At 52.4% G+C, this 20,654-nt stretch overlaps 1 protein-coding gene across 4 annotated transcripts in view; it reads left to right on the top strand.

The window, feature by feature from the left end:
- The window catches only part of RPGRIP1L (RPGRIP1 like), a 1,159,147-nt gene that overhangs the window by 1,027,816 nt on the left and 110,677 nt on the right, over positions 1-20,654 (top strand). The window lies entirely within an intron of this gene.

Here is a 20,654-nt window from a genome sequence, read left to right as displayed (position 1 = left end):
AAAAAACACAGGATGACGTCCCGGTTCATAGCTCTAGGGCTAATCACCGCTAAACGCCTGATCACTAGTCGCTGGAGATGTCCCGAACCTACGCTGCTGGAAACATGGTACCGCTCGCTCACAAACTGGGCTCAGGCAGAGAGTGTGGCTTTGTGATGTGAAGATAGCCAGGGGCTACACAAAACCCCGATAGCAAGTGAATGGGATGTCATATTCCTGGACCTTCTAAATGACTGGTGAGGGCCCCAGACTCCATGGTCGGATTCTGGGAGAGCGCTGGAGGCAGCGGTACGCAGTACACATGCTTACAAGATACAGAGACAAACTTACAAATTTGAAATCCAGATCCCAGTTCCCTTCACACAGAACCAAGTGAACTACTCAAGTGGGTAGGGTAATTGGTGTCACAGTCGGGGCAGTTGGTGGATGGCAGAGATCGAAAATACCAGGGTCTTTTGTTGGACAAGTTCACACCTGTTAGAAATGGGATTTCTGGTAGACTAGGGCAAGGGCCGAAGACACTCAAAAATCTCCACTTTAGTCAGGATAAGGGAGTTACACTCCTAAATAACCCCTGCTCAACCCCTTGGTAGCTTGGCACGAGCAGTCAGGATGATCTTAGAGGCAGTGTGTAAAGCATTTGCACATAACCCACAGTAATACAGTGTATGCACTACAAAAGGACACCTCACCAGTTTAGAAAAATATCCAATATTTTTATATAATTAAAACAAGACCAAAAACGACAAAAATCCACAATACTATAGGTAAAAAAAGGCTGTAGTTAACAAAATAAGTTTCAAACAAAGGTCCTCCATGTCGATAGCTCCATCCAGGGCTACCACGGCGTCATGAACCACAAATCCAACATTTCCGGCTGGTCGCGGACCAGCTACGATGTCGGAAAGACCCGCAAACAGTACCTGTGAGAAATGCATGGCGATGAGGCCCTCAAAGCCACTCCCATTGCAGGTCGAGCTCCTCTCTGATGGAATCAGGAGCACTGGCGTCGGGTACTGCGGTGCGAAGTGCAGCGGCGAGCGGTGTCCCCAGGTCACGGTGCAAGCAGCGGCTCGGTGAAGGCGGTGCTCGTCACGGTGCTTGCAGGTCATGGTGCAAGCAGCGGCATTGTCGTTTCTGAAGCGCTGTCATCGGCTGACAAGCGGGAATCGATGGTGCCAGCGCCAGTGGGCCAAGGCTGCAGTGCGGGATGAATGCGGTGCTTCGTGTGACTTACGAGCGGTGCCCTCGAACCAGGATGCAAGCAGTGGCGTCTTTTTCGACGTGGAGCAGCGGTGTCAGGGAGGCCAATGCGTCCTCATGAAGCAAGGCGGTGCGGAGTGCGGTGCCCACAGGTCACGGTGCGAGCAGCAGCTCAGTGGCGGCGTCAACAGGCATCGTCAGTGAGACCAAGGCCGTGGTGCGGCATTGCGGCGGTGCTCTCTGTGGTGCCAAGCCTTCGGCGTGAAGCGAGGCGGTGCGGAGTGCGGTCCCCACAGGTCGCGGTGCCCACAGGTCGCGGTACAAGCAGTGGTTCGGTGGCGGCGTCAACAGGAGTCATCTGTGAGACCAAGGTTGCGGTCCAGCATTGCAGCAGTGCCCTATGCGTAGCCTTCAGGACACGGAGTCGGCAGCAGCATCGTAGACATCGTTGAGTTGCTTTTCCTCTGATACAGCACAGAACTCACAGTCCCCAGTGCTGTCGGCAGAAGAGCTTGAAGTCTTTGCTGTTCCTGAGACTTCGTGAACAGGGGGCAAGCTCTACTTCAAGCACTTGGAGAGACTCACAAAATAGGTTGCAGAAAGTCTAGTCCAGGCCTTTCACTGCCCTATGAATAAATAAATAAATAAATAAAGACAGAAGCAGCCACTCAAGGTCAGCCCATCAAAGCCCACAGAAAAGTGGTAGTTCCTCCTCACAGCTTCTCCAGCTCTTCTTCTTGGCAGTCTTCTTGATCCAGATGAGTTCTAAAGTTCAGGGGTCTGGGCCCCAGTATTTGTATCCAAAAATCATTTGATCTTCTAGGCAGAGGGTTTCTCTGCCCAGCCAGAACCAGTTCTGCCTTCTCTGGTGTGAATTCCTGGAAGGCGGTGGAGACGACATTGTCAGAGGCAGACAAGGCCCTTTGAGGTGCAAAAAAATCTCCTGCCCCTTCCCCCATTGCAGCCAAGATCTGTTCAACCCTTTCCTGACCCTACCTAGACTATCTGGAGCCCTCCTGCTCCCCAGCCTTCTGTCATCCGAAACCTAGACAGGCAATCCACATTCCAGCTGGGGCTCCCGGGATGACTGTGCAAGAAAATACGTACTTTCTAAAAGTGTTATTTTCAAACACAGAATGTAAAAATCACCTTCACTAAAAGATGTATTTTAACATTCTGAGTTCAGGCATACTAAACTTGAATTTCTACCTTGTGCCTTGGGTCAGTCAAGGATTATAAGATGATATAATCAAACTGCCTATTCTGGCCTATGAGAACAGATAGACTTGCAATAGTGAAAAACTAAATTGGCTGTTATTCATTATCAGGACATGCCACACACACGGGCATGTCCTACCTTTCACATACACTGCCCCCCTGCCCACAGGGGTACCTTGGGCCTACCTTAGGGGTGCCTGACATGTAAGAAAAGGGAAGGTTAGGGACTGGCAAGTGTGTGCACTGGCCAAGGCGACATGGCAGTTACAAACTGTGCGCAGACTCTGCAATGGCAGGTCTGAGGTACCTTTTCAGAGCTACTCACATGGGTGGCACAATCAATGCTGCAGGCCCACGAGTAGCATTTGATTCACAGGCCCTGGCACACTCAGTGCACTTTACTAGGGACTAACAAATAAATCAAATCTCCAATCGTGGAAACACCAATCCATAACACAATTGACACAGAGAGCGCCTGCACTTTACCACTGATCAGCAGGGCAAAAAGTGTGCAGAAACGTTACACCAGCAAAAACAGAGTCAAAACCGGGAGGTCAGAAAGCAAAAACTCAGGGGAAACACGCCAAAAGATGCCAAGTCTAACACATGTCCCCTCCAGCTGAAAGTAGGGAGAACTACCCACTCGCCTAGGAGTTCTCTTCACTAAGACGGAAGAACCTGGATAGGCCATCTGCGTTGGCGTGCTCTGTGCCAGGGCGGTGTTCCACCGTAAAGTCCATTCCCTGTAGGGAGATGGACCACCCCAGCAGTTTTGTATTCTCCCCCCTCATCTGCATTAACCATCTGAGGGGCCTGTGGTCGTTCTGAACCCGGACGTGAGTCCCAAACAGGTAGGGCCTCAGCTTCTTCAATGCCCAGACTACAGCTAAAGCTTCCCTTTCTATGGCACTCCATCTCTGTTCCCTGGGGTGTAGTCTCCGGCTAGGAAGACTGCAGACTGGTCTAGGCCCTCTTCGTTCAGCTGTGAGAGCACTGCTGCCACTCAATGCTCTGACACGCCGGTCTGCACAACAAAGTCCTTTGAGAAGTCTGGGGCCTTGAGCACGGGGGCCATGCGCATGGCGGCCTTCAGGGCATCACATGCCTTCTGGCAGGACCTAGGCCAGATCACCTTTTTTGGCTGCTTCTTGGAAGTCAGCTCCGTTAAGGGGGCAACAATGGTGCCATATTCCTTACCAAACCTCCTGTAGTACCCGGTGAGTCCTAGGAAGACCCTCACCTATGTCTGGGTCATGGGGAGCTCCCAAGCCAGGATGGTGTCAATATTGGGCTGCAGGGGCGCCACCTGGCCGCTCCCTATTTGGTGTCCCAAGTACACCTCCGAACCCTGCCCGATCTGGCACTTACTGGCCTTTATCGTGAGGCCTGCTTTCTGCAGCGCCTTCAACAACTTTGACTGAACACCGCAATGTCGTCCAGGTATGCAGCACAGAATTCCTCCAGCCCGGCCAACACCTGGTTGACCAACCTCTGAAAGATGGGAGGGGCATTCTTCAACCCGAAGGGCATCACACAGAACTGGTAATGTCCTTCCGGGGTTGAAAATACGGATCTTTCCTTGACTCCCTTGGTTAGAGCAATCTGCCAGTACTCCGACGTTAAATAAAACTTACTAAGTAATTTGGCAGCTCCCAACCGATCGATGAGCTCATCCGTTCGGGGGACGGGGTGTGCGTCTGTCTGAGTGACGGCATTGAGCCCCCGATAGTCCACACACAACCGCAGTTCTGGTGTGGCACCGGGTGCTGTATCCTTCGGGACCAAGACTACGGGGCTGGCCCATGGACTGGCGGATGGCTCAACCACTCCTACACCAACATCTTTGAGACCTCCTCTTTGATGCTGGCTTTGACCCGGTCAGCCAACCTGTAAATCTTATGTTTCACAGGGGGGCTGTCACCGGTGTCCACATCGTGGGTACACCAGTGAGTAACACCTTGGGTCAAGGAGAACAGCGGTGCAAACTGCCCCAGCAACTTGCAACACTCGCTCTGTTGCTCAGCGGTCAGGGTCGGGGAGAGGATCACACCATCCACCGACCCATCCCCTTCTTGGGCAGATAGGAGGTCCGGGAGGGGCTCACTCTCCGCTTCCTCCCTGTCGTCCGTCGCCAAGAGCATGCTCACTTCGGACCTTTCGAAGTGGGGCTTGATGCAGTTAACGTGGAGGAACCTGTAAAGGGTTCCAGGGAGCCTGCAAATCCACCAGGTAGGTAACTTCACTTTTGCGCTCCACCACCTCAACGGGCCCAGTCCACTTGTCCTGCAAGGCACAAGGTTCCATTGTGGCCATAACCCACACTTTTTGTCCAGGTTGAAACTCGACCAGAGTGGCATTCTGGTCATACCATTTCTTCCTGGCTGGCCATGAGGTTTGCCTGAGCGACTTTCCTAAAGGGGCAGTTTGGTTTTGGAAGGCCAGCATGTAGCTAAACACATCCTGGGGGGTTTCCTGGGAGCGGCTTCCCAGCCCCTCCTCCACCAAGCTTAGAGGTCATCCCACGGGGTGCCTGTACAGAAGCTCAAAGGGACTGAGCCCGAGAGACTTCTGGGGTACCTCCCGGTACGTAAAGAGAAGGCACGGTAAGAGGACGTCCCACTTACGCCTCATGGGTTCGGTGAGACCCCTGATCATGCCCTTCCAGGTCTGGTTGAACCTTTCTACCAGACCGTTACCTTGGAGGTGGTAAGGAGAGGGAAACTTGTAAGTAACACCACACTCCTTCCACAGGGATGTCATATACTTTGAGATGAAGTTGGTCCCCCTGTCAGGAACCACCTCTCTAGGGATTCCTACGCGGGAAAAGATCCCCATTAACGCCCGCCCACCACTGGCGCCGCTATTGTCCTGAGAGGGATTGCCTCCGGGTACCGGGTGGCATGGTCCACCAAGACCAGGATGTACCTGTTGCCCATGGCTGTCTTGGGGTCCAGTGGGCCCACATTGTCCATCCCTACCCTTTCAAAGGGTGTCCCAACAACGGGCAACGGTTGGAGAGGAGCTTTGACCTTCCTCCCACTCTTTCCACTTGCCTGGCAAGTTTGGCAAGATTGTCAATGCACATCCGACTGCCTTTGCATTTGAGGCCAGAATAAGTGGGTGACAAGTCTGTCAAAGGTCTTGTCCTGCCCCAAATGTCCTGCCAAAAGCACGTCATGAGCCAGACCCAGTAGGAAGGTCCGGAAGCGTTGGGGTACCACCAGCACACGGTTGACCCAGGTTCCGCAACCTTAGGCTCGCTGTACAGGAGATCATTCTCCCAGTAGATCCAATGTGACCCGGACTGATCACCAGTCGCCTGGGCTGCGGCCTGCCGCCACAGACCCTCCAGAGAAGGGCTCTCTTTCTGCTCCTGGCAGAATTCCTCTCTGGTGGGACCCCCTTCATGCTGCCAGTGAGTCAGCTCCTAGATGTCTCCCAGTTCTGCTTCCTGTTCCCCCGTAGGCACCGGGGCGTCCCCCCTCAAGAACTGCCTCCTCCGGGGCCGTAGGAACTTCAGGGGCCGGTTTCCCACGCCGGGCCCCTTCTCTTGGCAGGGACTTGAGCCACTGTTTCAGGCTCCGGGTCCCTCTGATCACCCTCTCTGTCTGCCATGGACCGAGTGGACACGCATGCCCTCTCCGGCAAACCAAGCATCTCCAAGTGGGACCTGAGCTCAACATCCTTCCACAAGGACTTCTCCAGGTCTTTACTGAGCAGACAATCGACTGGCATGGAAGGGCTCACAACTGCCCTCAAAGGACCTGAGACCCCCCCTCACTCGAAGGAAACCTGCGCCACCAGACACTGGTGCTCTGAATTGTCGAATGCAGTTACTTGGTGGAATGCCCCAGGGACTACCTGCCTCTCAGAGACCAGGTGACACCGAACTGAGGTCACACTGGCTCCAGTATCCCGGAGAGCCTCTACCCTTTTCCCATTGATGGTCACCCAGGTGCTGTATTTCTTTGTGTTAGGGGACACCTGGGACCATCTCACTGTCCCCTAGTGAGACGGGGGTAATTTCTGCGGGGTCTCCACCCTCCTGTGGGTACTCCTCCACCTCCCCCTCCCCAAGCGCTACACTAGCCAACACCTTGGATGCCCACCGGTGCGTGGCTGTGCCCCCTTGGAGCACCTGGGGTCCCTCTTCATGTGCCCCACCTGGTCATAGGCAAAACATTTGCAGCAGCCGGTCTCAGCAGGCTTTCCTGAAGAGACTCCCTGTTTCTTATCTCCGGGGGATGGGAATCTTTACCCTGGGTGTTAGTTTGGGGCCCTTTAGAGAACTTCTGTGCTTTAGCCTTTCCCCCACCTTTTCTGCTGGGGACCCTGCCCACATTTGGATGAGTCTCTCCCAAACGCTTTCTTGTGGACCCTGGTACTCACCCAGCGGTCCGCCTCCATAGCAAGCTTCCTAGGGTCAGCCAGCTTACTATCAACTAGCTGCTGGCGCAGATCTGAAAAACATAGATCGGACAAGTGCTTCCATGCAATCAAATTGTAGATCCCCTGATATTCGGTCACATTATTGCCCTTCACCCAGCCATCCAGTGACCGGCAAAATACATCCACACATTCCAACCAAGTGTTGGCATCAGACTTCTTACTGGACCTGAACCGATCCCTGTACTTTTCAGGAGTAAGACCATACTTGGTTAGGAGGGCGTCCTTCATGTCTGGATAGGTGAGTCGATACCCCTTACCCAAAGCTATTAAAGTGTCCCTCGCTTCTTCAGGGAAGAGAGGTCACAATCCTGCTCCCCAATTCTCCTCAGGGACCCCATTCAAGTGGATTTCTGCCTCATACCCCTGAAACCACCTTTGTATGTCATCCCCCTTCTTGAATTCCTTGCCCACATTCTAAGGATATGCACGATTCTGTCTGTCTGTCTTGACGAGTTGCTGCCACCATCTGAGCCAGGCTTACTTCTTAGCTCTAGCTCCTTAAGACCTAGTTCATGGTCTAATATCTTCCTCTCCTCCATTTCTAGCCTGAGTTTTTCCAACTCGAACTTCCTTGCTTCCCGTCTGTCTTCCAGGTCCTCTGGGGACAGGCTACTGTTGCCTGGCCGGAAGGGTCCCCCCCCTATGAAAGCTCATCCACCCTAGGAATAGGCCCCTCCGCCTCTCCACTAAGATCGCCAGATTGCCCACTTACATCTCTGGCTGCTACCCAGCCCCTCAGCACCTTTTGTAGCTCGTCCTTCCTAGTGAGGCCTCTGACTTGGACTTTTAGGCTCCTGCAAATGGATTTCAATTCCCTAACATTGTAGAGTTCCAACCTATCCTCCTCAAAGGCAATTTCCAGGGATGCAACAAGATTATGCTCTTGATTCTGGCATGACGAAGTAGCTAGTTCAAACTGGCAAGATCAAAAAATAGGCCAAAAATAAAAATGACTTGTATGTGGCGCGTAATGGTCTGCGATATGGTAGTAGTTCACACCAATCACTGTAAGTAAAGTACAAACTCAAGTGCTATCCCACCGCTGCCACCAATGTTAGAAATGGGATTTCTGGTATGCTAGGGCAAAGGCCGAAGCCAGGCAAAAATCTCCACTCTAGTCAGGATAAGGGAGTTACACTCCTAAAATAACCTCTGCTCACCCCCTTGGTAGCTTGGCACGAGCAGTCAGGCTTATCTTAGAGGCAGTGTGTAAAGCATTGGCACATAACCCACAGTAATACAGTGTACGCACTACAAAAGGACACCACACCAGTTTAGAAAAATATCCAATATTTTTATATAATTATAACAAGACCAAAAACGACAAAAATCCACAATACTATATGTAAAAAAGAGTCTGTAGTTACCACGGCTTCGTGAACAACAAGTCCAACAGTTCTGGCTGGTCGCGGGGTCGCGGGCCAGCTATGGTGTCGGAAAAACCTGCAAACAGTACCTGTGAGAAATGCAGGGCGATGAGGCCCTCGAAGTCACTCGCGTTGCAGGTCGAGCTCCTCTCTGATGGAATCAGGAGCGCTGGCGTCAGCAGGCGTCGGGTGCTGCGGTGCAAAGTGCAGATTTGCGGTGCCCCCAGGTCACGGTGCGAGCAGCGGCTTGGTGGTGGCGTTGGATGGCACCGTCGCTAAGACCAGGGTCGCATTGCGAGATGAAGGCGGTGCTCGTCGTGGTGCAAGCAGCGGCGTCATCGTTGCTGAAGCGCAGTTGTCAGCTGACAAGCGGGAGTCGATGGTGCCGGCGCCAGTGGGCCACGGCTGCGGTGCGGGATGAGGGCGGTGCTTCGTGTGACTTAAGAGCGGTGCCCTCAAACCACGATGCAAGCAGCGACATCGATTTCGGCGTGGAGCGGCAGCGTATGGGAGGCCAAGGCGTCCTTGTGAAGCAAGGCGGTGCGGAGTGCGGTGCCCACAGGTCGTAGTGTGAGCAGCGGCTCTGTGGCGGCGTTGACAGGCGGCGTCGGTGAGACTAAGGTCGTGGTGCGGCGTTGTAGCGGTGCTCTCTGCTGTGCCAAGGTTTCGGCTTGAAGCGAGGCGGTACGGAGTGTGGTGCCCACAGGTCGCGGTGCAAGCAGCGGCTCGGGTGCGGCGTCGACAGGCGTCGTCGGGCAGACCAAGGTTGCGGTGCGGCGGTGCCCTCTGGGGTGCTTTAAGGGACACCAAGTCTGCAGCGGCGTAGTATACCTCGTTGAGTTGCTTTTCCTCTGATACAGCACAAAACACACAGTCCCCAGTGCTGCAGGCAGAAGAGCTTGAAGTCTTTGCTGTTCTTGAGACTTCGTGAACAGGGGTAAGCTCTACTTCAAGCTCTTGGAGAGACTCACAAAATAGGTTGCAGAAAGTCCAGTCTAGGCCTTTCACTGCCCAAGAGGGAAGCAGTCACTGAAGGTCAGCCAAGCTCTTCTTCTTGGCAGTCTTCTTGATCCAGATGAGTTCTAAAGTTCAGGGGTCTGGTCCCCAGTATTTGTTTCCAAAAATCCTTTGATCCTCTAGACAGTGGGTGTCTCTGCCCAGCCAGAACCAGTTCTGCCTTCTCTAGTGTGAATTCCTGGTAGGAGGTGGAGACCGCATTGTCAGAGGCAGACCAGGCCCTTTGAGGTGCAAGGAAATCTGCTCCCCATTGCAGCCCAGGTCTATTCAGCCCTTTCCTGACTCTACCTAGACTATCTGGAGCCCTCCTGCTCCCCAGCCTTCTGTCATCCGAAACCCAGACAGGCAATCCACATTCCAGCAGACACATGGGATGACTGAGCAAGAAAATACTTACTTTCTAAAAGTGGTATTTTCAAACACAGAATGTTAAAATCACCTTCACTAAAAGATGTATTTTAACATTCTGATTTCAGGCATACTAAACTCGAATTTCTACCTTGTTCCCTGGGTCAGTTTAGGATTATAAGATGTTATAATCAAACTGCCCATTATGGCCTATGAGAACAGATAGCCTTGCAATAGTGTAAAACGAAATTGACTGTTATTCACAATCAGGACATGCCACACAGACCGGGCATGTCCTACCTTTCATATACACTGCCCCCTGCCCACAGGGGTACCTTGGGCCTACCTTAGAGGTGCCTGGCATGTAAGAAAAGGGAAGGTTAGGGACTGGCAAGTGTGTGCACTGGCCAAGTCAACATGGCTGTGACAATCTGCGCGCAGACTCTGCAATGGCAGGTCTGAGGTACCTTTTCAGAGCTACTCACGTGGGTGGCACAATCAGTGCTGCAGGCCCACGAGTAGCATTTGATTCACAGGCCCTGGCACACTCAGTGCACTTTACTAGGGACTAACAAGTAAATCAAATATTCAATTGTGGAAACACCAATCCATAACACAATTGACACAGAGAGCGCCTGCACTTTACCACTGATCAGCAGTGCGAAAAGTGCGCTGAAACGTTACGCCAGTAAAAACAGTCAAAACCGGGAGGTCAGAAAGCAAAAACTCAGGGGAAACACGCCAAAAGATGCCAAGTCTATCATACCCCGTTAACCTTCACCTCCAATCCCTTTCGCTACCTATCCCTCTTTTCTCCTTCCCCACCCACCCACCCAAATTCCACTAGTCCTACATATGCCGTACTTGAACGCCAAGATTGCCACAACAGGCAACCATAATTAGTCACTGTTCGCGCAGAGATCCTAAGCAACAGGTGAGATGCAGCCACCCCAACAGTTTACAATATGCTATAGCTACACATATGTACTGACTGTGGATTTTACTGATCTTGTAATAGCTATGTACTTCACAATTCCTTTGAAAAATGTATGTGCATATGCAATGTCCTATGTTAACCTACAAAACGAATAAAGAAATGTAAACAAAAAAAATAAACCTGAATTGTAAAATCAAGAAGTGCAGTCTAAGAGAAACCAAAAAAACCTGAGAGAATCACTGCCTCCAACTTCCTAAATGGTAATGCAAAGTAAACCTTTTGGTTGCATCACAACTGCCTGACCAACAGTATACTGTACACATTACTGTGGTAACAGAGGCCTACCCAGGATTTCTCTCAAAACACTCTGCATGATAGTATATGAGGGGAAGGGTATAACTTTACTTGTATATCTTAGCCTTTATCGGGCATCACCTTACAGGTGAAAGACTGTCACTAGGCTCCCATAAGAGATAGAAATAATTTCCATATCTGGATGTCTGCAACAACTATGATGGGTTGGAAAGGGTAACTGATAAACAGACCCCTTTTAGTTGGGGAACACACTTAGGCAAGTGGCCTCATTCTCTGGAATCTTGAGATGCAATCTGATTGGTGTCTCTAAAGTGGGAGATGTTCCGAGAGCCGAAGGGCTAAAGTCATTAAAACAACCATAAATAAAGTATGGCTTCACAGGACACATCGTTATAAATGCATGCAGTTTTGCCAGGACTGTGCATGCCATTTAAGGCAGTGGGATACTAGTCTCCTTCTCTTTAGTTGCCCATGTACTCCTGTAGCACATTTTGAAATGTGCAGTCTCTCTGATATGAAACACTGCTGCATATCTGGCCCAGTAATGCAGGCCATTTGTGATCCCGCAGGGAAGAGAGATAGATGTGGGTGAAGTGGATGACCCTGGCTGGGAATTCGTACACACCCAGAGAAGTAGCTATGAGGGCAGGGGCGTAGCTACAGGAGGGTTATTTGGGGTGTTACTCTCCCATAATAAATGCATTTTCTGATAAATAGTTGGGTATAGGTGCTTTCAGTCGGGTATTGCAAGATGTCAGTCTGATTTCAGCAGGAATGTTTACGTATACTCAGACAAAAACGCACACACTCTACTCTGTTTTGAAAGTCCTCACAAATATTGGTTATATTGCAAAATAGTGTTTTTTCTCTCTTAGCACTCCTACAAATCCGCATTTCTCTCCCTTTCCACTGCCCCTTAGGACCCTCTCAATGCACCTTGCTTGTTGTCTAATGTATTTAAACATTATATGCCAGCCTGATTGTCGGAAAATCTGAAGCCCACCGTCCCAACCTTACTGACCAAGCTATGCCCCTGTATCAGGGCCAACTTTAGACTGGTTTAGTTGAAGGTGCTTCTTGTGTTCTACTTCTATCAATGCAGACTACTTGCAGCAGGAAGCGTACCCTATGCATAACGATTATGGTAGTTTACTCATCTGGAATAGGTCTATTGTCAAAGCCTTCTGGTTAGGAATCACAGAAGTTCTTTCAAATCTGCTAGAAGTGGAAATGGGTTTGCCTTTTAAAACCGCTGTGTTTGATGTGTGCGGCCAACAAGAGATGCCTAGACATACTCAAATATAAACCATTTTGGGACTGGAAGAATATCACACAGATGTGGGGTTCCCCGAGCCCCCAGAGATGAAAATATGATCAATGGCTATGGGTGTATTCTTGGAGTTGGAGAAGGTCATACAAAGGGTTTCACCACAATTGTTTTGTGAAAACTTAAAAAATTAAATTAAATGAACCGGAAAGAAGTACCTGAAGTGGAAGTCCGTGAAACATATCTAAAGAAGCTAGTAATGGGTAACCGAACAATCCATGACAATGTGCTGAAACCAGTAATCCAAAAGTTTGAAATAAAAAAACAGAACCTGAAGAAGTTTGAAAACAAATTACAAAGAATGAATCCAGGGACACAGCACTGGACTCTTGATGCTTAACACAAAGTTTTCAACTAGATGAAACCCATAGAGCTGGTCACCTCCTAGATGCTGTCTTTTCAGATTGTCCTTTTCTTGAATTCAAAAACATACTGCAGCTCCTCTGATCTGACCACACAGCAGTTATGCTAGCTCTCACCTTGCCTGCCACAGATGGCAATAGACCGTGTTCCCCTTAGAAGTCTGGGGGCCTATCTGTGTTATAGCCTGGATAAAACTAAGTTCAACTCTCAACTAGGCTTGAGCAGACCCATCCTATCCCACGATCCGGAGACAGCCTTCTTAGATGCTCATAACTGAATTGGTTCAGCAGTCTATGCAACCATTCCTCAAAAAGCAGGGAAAATTACAATGACAGCCCCCACCAAACCCTGGTTTTCAGAAGATCTTAGACTTCTTAAGAGGTGCTGCCCTAGACAAGAAAGGCACTGGAGACACTCATATGATACAAAGGAAAAAGAACGTTATAAGGAACTATCAACCCACTACAAAGGCATGATCCATAACACCAGGATCAACTACTTCTCAGAGAAAATTGAAAAAGCAAAGAACAACTCCAGAGAATTGTTCATCACAGTTCAAAAACTCAGTAGAGTACAATAAGCTAGACAGAATATACTTGACCAAGCCTTTTGTAATGCCCTAGCTTCCACCTTTTGTAGTAAGGTCATGAGAATCTATGATTTGTTTGCGACTCTACTGGTAACGGATAATTTTTTTCAGCCCGCACCCTCTGATGTTGAAAAAAAGGATTCTCAGAACTCTAGTATCCCCATAATTACCCATCCTCACTTTTCTAGTTTGGCTGCAGAACGAATGGGTCTCGACGACTCCAGCATTCCTTACCCCTCACATCTCTATCTCTAAGTTTTTGCCCATAACAAGTGAGCAAGTCATCAAATGTCTTTCCGTCACTAATTCCGGCTCCCCATTGGACCAGTGCCCACCAAGATTATTGATTCCACGACCAAGGTAGTTGCGTGTCATCTTACTGAGCTATACAACCTTGTCTTTAAAACTGGAATCTTCCCTAAAATGTGGAAAAATACTTCAATTTTACCACTTCTAAAGAAGCCGAAACTGGACAAATCTGATCCAGGCAACTTTCGGTCAGTTGCCTGACTGCCTCTACCTGAAAAACTCCTGAAAAATATATGAATCAAATATTGGCCTTTTTCATCACTCATAATCACATTCTGGCCCTCGGCAGTATGGTTTCCGGAGTGGTCATAGCACTGAGCTTGCTCTGATCATGGCATCAGAAGAAATCTGAAAGAGACACGTTAGTGATAGATTCCTTACCTTAGAATATCCCCAGGCGTCAGACTGGATCCGGAAATGTTTGCGTAGCAATACCCCTGCGCGTCGGTAGGCGTCGTCCGCGGCTCCGCGTCCGTCGTCGGCGTCGTTCGCGCCGGAATGACGTCGTCGGAGTACTTAGACGCCGCCCATGCGCGCTGACGTCAGTTCTTCTTTTTTCCGCGCCAGCTAGCGCAGATCCGGGGAAGCTCTACCCCTTGTCATTTTTTGACTAAACTCTTTGATCTTTTTGATCATTTCTTTCTTCGAGTCTTCGACTCTATCGGTGCCGGTAGGGATTCCCGGGTTCAAACCCTGCTCGAAGTGCGACCGACTGATGTCGGCTACGGACCCCCATCGCCGGTGCCTGAAGTGTTTAGGCCTCGACCACGACGACCGCACCTGCTCCGACTGTTGGGCCCTGACGTCTAAAGCTAGGCGGGAGCGGTCCCGCAAGCGACTCGAGCTCCGGCAGTCGGCCCCGCGCCGTTCCAGGTCCCGGTCCCGGTCCCACAGGAGGTCGAGGGACCGGTCGCGGGGTCAGAGTCATCGCAGCTCCGGGAGTGGGCATCGGTCGTCAGGCTCCAAGTCCTCAGGTAAGAGGCATGAGAGGTCGGAGCGACGTCATCGCTCCTCCGACCCGCCCCGACACTCGCACGATGCGGCCAGGGGTTCGGTCGACACCGCCCACGTGGCTCCGAGGGAGTCGCAAGCGTTGCCGCCTGCCCCACACCTTCGGGTCCCTGGGCATGGCGCGACGCCGGAGGAGATCGAGCAGTACCTCATGGCCATGAGGACCCTCCCTCCTCAGCCGCGTTCAGTGGCGCCTCCAGGCCCAGCGGTCCCGGCTGGAGGCCCTAGCGGGTCGGGCGCTTCGGCCCCGACGCCGTCGGGTGCTTCGGCCCCGACGCCGCCGGCAACTTCGGTCCCGGCGCCGCAGGACCTCACTGGATCCGCTTCCGGATCCGGGTCGGCGCCGGTCGACCTCACTACCTTACCGGCGCCGACCCCACGGTTGTCGCCCCCTGGCGCCCACTGTGGACGCCGTCCCCAATGTTCCCTCCGGTCTGACTCTGGCGCCGCTGGGCGCCCCTTCCGACGGGCTTTGGAGATTTTTATTTCCATGAGGAGGCCCCGTTTGTTAATCCTGCATTACAGGAAACTGGTGACGAGGGAGATTGGGAGGGGTCTGAGGATCCTCTGGCACTGGAGTGCCAGTCTCAACAGGACTGGACATATGAGCTTGGGGAGGCCAGTGGTATTGACACTTCGCCAGACACTGAATTTGTCTCCCCTCCGACCGTGGCTTCGGAGGAGGGGTCTACATATAGTGTAGTGTTGACGAGGGCGGCCAAGGCCTTAAACCTTGAGCTCCCCGTCGCGGCCGTGAGGACTAACCTCTTCACTGAGGTCCTCAAACTGCAGACAAGCTCCAGCGAGCCTCTGCTGCCGTTCAATGAGGCCTTATGTGACATTCTTGTGGGCACTTGGTCCAAGCCCGCCACAGGTCCGCCTGTGGATAGGAACGTGGCCAGACACTACCGCCCGGCCCCGGGCGACCCTTGCTTTTTGTCCACCAATCCCACCCCGAGAGTCTGGTGATCCAGGCCTCCACTTCCCAGACCGCATTCCCGTCGGCTCCGCCCGATCGGGAATCCAAGAGATATGATCAGTTCGGGAAGAAGGTGTTCTCGTCCCTAAGCTTAGGGCTGCGGTCTGTCAATACCGCCTGTCTCTTGAGCCGCTACACCCACACCCTGTGGGACGCAGTCGCGGATGTGCTGCCACAATGTCCAGAGGAGGTCCGGGCTAAACTCGTCCAAACCCTTGTGGAGGGCCGAGATGCAGAGCGATATTCCATCCGGTGTGGGCTGGATACCACGGACTCACTGGGCAGGGCGATGGCAACGACGGTGGCGGTTCGACGCCACGCTTGGTTGAGGTCCGCCAACTTTTCGGCCGATGTCCAGGCCACACTTCTGGACATGCTGTTTGATGGCCGTCGCCTCTTTGGCGACAAGGCAGACCATGCGCTTGAGCGTTTTAAGGACTCCAGGGCTACGGCCAAGTCCTTGGGCCTCTCGGCCACACGCCAGCAATCGGGTGCCTTTCGCGGCCAAGGAAGGGGCGCCCCCACACGTGCTGCCAGCCACGCGCCGCAGAATGTTCAACAGCGCGGTGGCGGCCGTGGAAACCGCCGTGGCGGCGGTCGGGGACAATGGCGCGGCCAGTCCACACCTCCCTCCGCAGCACCCACCTCCAAACCTTCCTAGTCCGAGTTTTCAGGCCCATGTGACGCCGGTGGGAGGCAGGGTTCGCCATCACCTCTCCCACTGGTGCACTGTCACGTCGGACAGGTGGGTGCTGCAAATCGTCCGAAGGGGCTACTCCCTTCCCTTCGAGGCGACCCTTCCAGCCATGCCACCGCAATTCCACCGCGAGTCGGGGGATCACTTGCAAATTCTGCAAGAGGAAGTCACGGCTCTCTTGGCCAAGGGGGCCATCACGCGCGTTCCTGGGCCGGAAGTAGGGTGTGACTGTTACTCCCACTACTTTCTGGTACCCAAGAAGGGCAAAGGGGGCCTACGCCCTATCTTGGACCTGCGGAACGTCAACGGCTTCCTCCGGAAGGAGAAGTTCAAGATGCTGACCTTGGCTCAGGTCTTAGCTGCCCTAGACCCTGGAGACTGGCTGGTAGCGTTGGACTTGCCGGGCCCTTATTTTCACATCCCCGTCCTGCCGGCCCACCGGCGTTATCTGCGGTTCACGGTAGGCCACGAGCACTTTCAGTTTTCTGTGCTCCCCTTCGGCCTTACCAGCGCCCCACGGGTGTTCACGAAGGTGATGGCGGTGGTCGCAGCTCATCTGCGCAGGTTAGGGGTGTCAGTCTTCCCCTACCTCGACGACTGGTTGTTGAAGGCGGGTTCGCCCCAAACAGTCATCAGCCACCTCCAGACTACCGCCGACCTCCTGCACTTGCTGGGGTTCTCCATCAACGTGCCGAAGTCGCACCTGTGTCCCTCTCAGAAGCTCCTCTTCATCGGAGCTGTTCTCGACTCGGTGCAGTTTCGGGTTTACCCACCCGAACAGCAGGTTCGGAATATACAGGCTTTGATTCCAATCTTCCAGCCTTTATCCCGAGTCTCGGTCAGGTTGACGCTGCGGCTTCTGGGGCTGATGGCCTCCTGCATCCTTCTGGTGCATCACGCCCGGTGGTGGATGCGGGCTCTGCAGTGGGACCTGAAGTTTCAGTGGGCCCAGCATCAGGGCAACTTGTCCGATCATGTCTTGATCTCGGAGGGCACTGCGAGACAACGTGGCTCACAGACCGCGATTGGGTCAGTGGCAGATTCCTCTACCTACCCCACCCGGAGCACGTGGTTGTGACGGACGCGTCCCTCCAGGGCTGGGGAGGCCACATGGGAGAGGCGGAGATCAGAGGCCTCTGGTCTCCTGCGGAGTCCCGGCTCCATATCAACCTTTTGGAGCTGCGGGCGATTCGTCTAGCACTGAAGGCATTCCTCCCCTCTGTCCGGTGTAGTGTAGTGCAGGTGTTCACGGACAACACCACCCCCATGTGGTACTGCAACAAACAGGGCGGGGTGGGGTCGTGGACCCTATGCCAGGAGGCTCTGCGCCTCTGGCAGTGGCTGGAACATCAGGGCGTGACCCTAGTGGTTCAACACCTGGCAGGCTCTCTGAATGCCAGAACGGACGAACTCAGCCGTCGGTGCATGATGGATCACGAATGGCCGTGGACGTGGCGCAAGGCCTCTTTCAGCAATGGGGAGAGCCTTGGTTAGATCTATTCGCCACAGAAGAGAACGCGCAATGTCATCAGTTCTGCGCGTTGTAATTTCCAAGGGGCACTCGCCCTGAGACGCTTTTCGACGTGAGTGGAGTTGCGGTCTGTTGTACGCCTTTCCGCCTATACCACTTCTGCCCAGAGTGCTGAAGAAGATCAGGTGCGACCGGGCCCAGGTTATCCTTGTGGCTCCGGACTGGGCACGAAGATACTGGTATCCGGAGCTACTCAGCATGTCAGTCGATCCCCGGATTCGTCTGCCTCTTCGGGAGGACCTTCTGTCGCAGCAGCTGGGGACGGTTCTGCACCCGAACCTGTCCAGTCTCCACCTACAAGCTTGGAGATCGAGCGGCGGCAGTTGAGGCCATTTGACTTGCCTCCCGAAGTCTGTGATATCATTCTGGCAGCCAGGCGTTCCTCCACAAAGTCGGTATACGCCTGCAGGTGGAACAGATTTGTGGCATGGTGCACAGCAAAGGCTGTGGAACCACTCTCTGCACCCCTTTCTGAGGTTCTCCTCTTTCTTCTTTCTCTTGCCCAGCAGGGCTCTGCTCTGGGCACTCTCAAGGGGTACCTTTCTGCCCTTTCCGCCTTCATCAGGCTACCTGATCAGCCTTCCTTGTTCAAGTCCCCATTTTGTAAATAGGTTTTTGAAGGGCATCACACACATGTTCCCTCCTGTTCCCTTCGTGATGCCCCAGTGGGACTTGAATCTTGTGCTTACTTACCTCATGTGTGCTCCCTTTGAGCCGCTCCATAACTGTCCTCTCCGTCTTTTTACTCTGAAGACTGCTTTCCTGGTTGCCATCACCTCTGCCAGGAGAGTGAGTGAGCTCCAGGCTCTTTCTTCTACACCTCTTTCCTCTCTGTTCATCCGGACAAGGTTGTGTTGCGAACAAGACCTTCCTTCTTGCCCAAGGTTGTCACTGCCTTCCACATCGGGCAGTCCATTACTTTGCCCACCTTCTTTCAGCCTCCGCATCCCTCGAAAGAGGAAGAGAGGCTCCACCGTCTGGACCCAAAACGTGCGCTCTCTTATTATCTAGATCGCACACGCCAGTTGCGGGTGGATGACCAACCCTTCGTTGGTTACGTGGGCGCTAAGAAGGGAAAGGCGGTGCACAAGAAGACCATCTTGCGGTGGATCATCTTGTGTATCCAGGCATGTTACTCCATGGCCAGAAAGGAGCCCCCTGCTGGATTGCGGGCTCATTCTACTCGGGCCACGCCTACTACAACTGCTCTGGGCCGAGGAGTGCCCTTGCAGGACATTTGCCAGGCAGCTACGTGGGCCTCGCTGCACACGTTTGCACGACACTACTGCCTGGTCAGCCAAGTCCGGAGGGATGGCTTCTTTCGCCGTTCCGTCCTCCAGGACTTTCTGGTGTGATCATTGGTTCGCAGACCCACCACCGGGGTTGGTATTGCTAGGGTATCTATTCTAAGGTAAGGAATCTATCACTAACGTGTCTCTTTCAGATGCACAAGTTACTACTTGAGTAACGATATATCTGTAAGAGACATTAGTTAGTGATAGATTCCTTACCGACCCACCCATCCTCCCCGTTCTGCGAACCGATATCTAGGGTTAAGGTCATCCCCTTTCAGGGCCCTAGTTTCATGGCACCAGTGTTGGTTCTATCATGGCTCTGTGTATCTGGCGCGGAAAAGCTGTGTATCAGAACTGATGTCAGCGCGCATGGGCGGCGTCTAAGTACTCTGACGACGTCATTCCGGCGCTAACGATGCGGACGCGGAGCCGCGAACGACGCCTACCGACGCGCAGGGTTATTGCTACGCAAAAATTTCCGGATCCAGTCTGACGCCTGGGGATATTCTAAGGTAAGGAATCTATCACTAACTAATGTCTCTTACAGATTTATCGTTACACAAGTAGTAACTTGTGCATTAGGCGCTCTGTGAATAAGGGGGGTATGACGACCTTGATATTACTGGATCTTTCGGCGACGTTTGATACAGTAGATCATAACCTTCTACTACATCGCCTCCAAGAAATAGGTATAGCAGGTCCTGCTCTATCTCTTTTTAAATCCTTCCTTACGGACCGGGAACAATTCGTGGCAGTGGGTGGTCTTAGGTCCCTGAGTTTTAAACTTCCATGTGGGGTCCCCCAGGGCTCATCTCTGAGCCCAACTCTCTTTAATGTATATGTGGTTAACCTGGCATGACTGATCCAATCCCATGGCTTTGCTATGGGGTCATATGCAGATGACACCCAGAGCATAGTTTCCATCTCCAACAAAACTGGGGACACTGCTCACAACTTTCATGCTTGCATGCGACAGGTGAGCAGCTGGATGTCGGGGAACTGCCTTAAGTTGAACTACAATAAGACTGAGGTTCACCTTTTTGGCAGAGGTCCTTCCATTTGGTCCTCGGATTGGTGGTCCTCGGATTGGTGGTCCTCGGAGCTGGGCCCCCTCCCTACCCCTGCCACTAAGGCAAAGAATCTGGGAGTCATTTTTGACACCACCCTGTCCTTTTCCCATCATGTGAAAGCGATCACTTCATACACCTGCTATACATTGAAGATTCTGAGGAAGATTTTTCCATACATACCGCCAGACCTTCAGAAAATGGTGGTTTCTGCATTAGTCTTGTCAATGCTTGACTACTGTAACGGACTTCTGATCGGTATAAATAAAGCACTTCTTGTGAAATTGCAGGTTTTACAGAGTTCTTCTGCCCGTTTGCTCTTTGGTATCCCAAAATATTCCTCGCCCAAGATGGCCCTCAAAGCTCGACTTTGGCCTCCAGTGGAAAAGCGGATTCATGTTAAGGCCCTCTGCATCGCCTTTAAGGCACTGCATAATCAGGGACCCGTTTACCTGATTGACCATTTCTGCTGGTATAACTCGACCAGAAATTTGAGATCCTCCTCACACATGTTAGTGGAAGTTCCCAAACCTCGTTTATCAAGCTGGGGTGGTAAAAGCTTCCTAAACATCACAACCAGACTTTGGAATCGTCTGTCTTACAAACTTAAAAACTCGTCGGACTTGTCCTTT

Source organism: Lissotriton vulgaris, chromosome 12, assembly GCF_964263255.1.
Source record: "Lissotriton vulgaris chromosome 12, aLisVul1.2, whole genome shotgun sequence".
Taxonomy (NCBI): domain Eukaryota; kingdom Metazoa; phylum Chordata; class Amphibia; order Caudata; family Salamandridae; genus Lissotriton; species Lissotriton vulgaris.
Note: the sequence above shows the minus strand (reverse complement) of the source record. Positions and strands in the feature narration are given on the sequence as shown.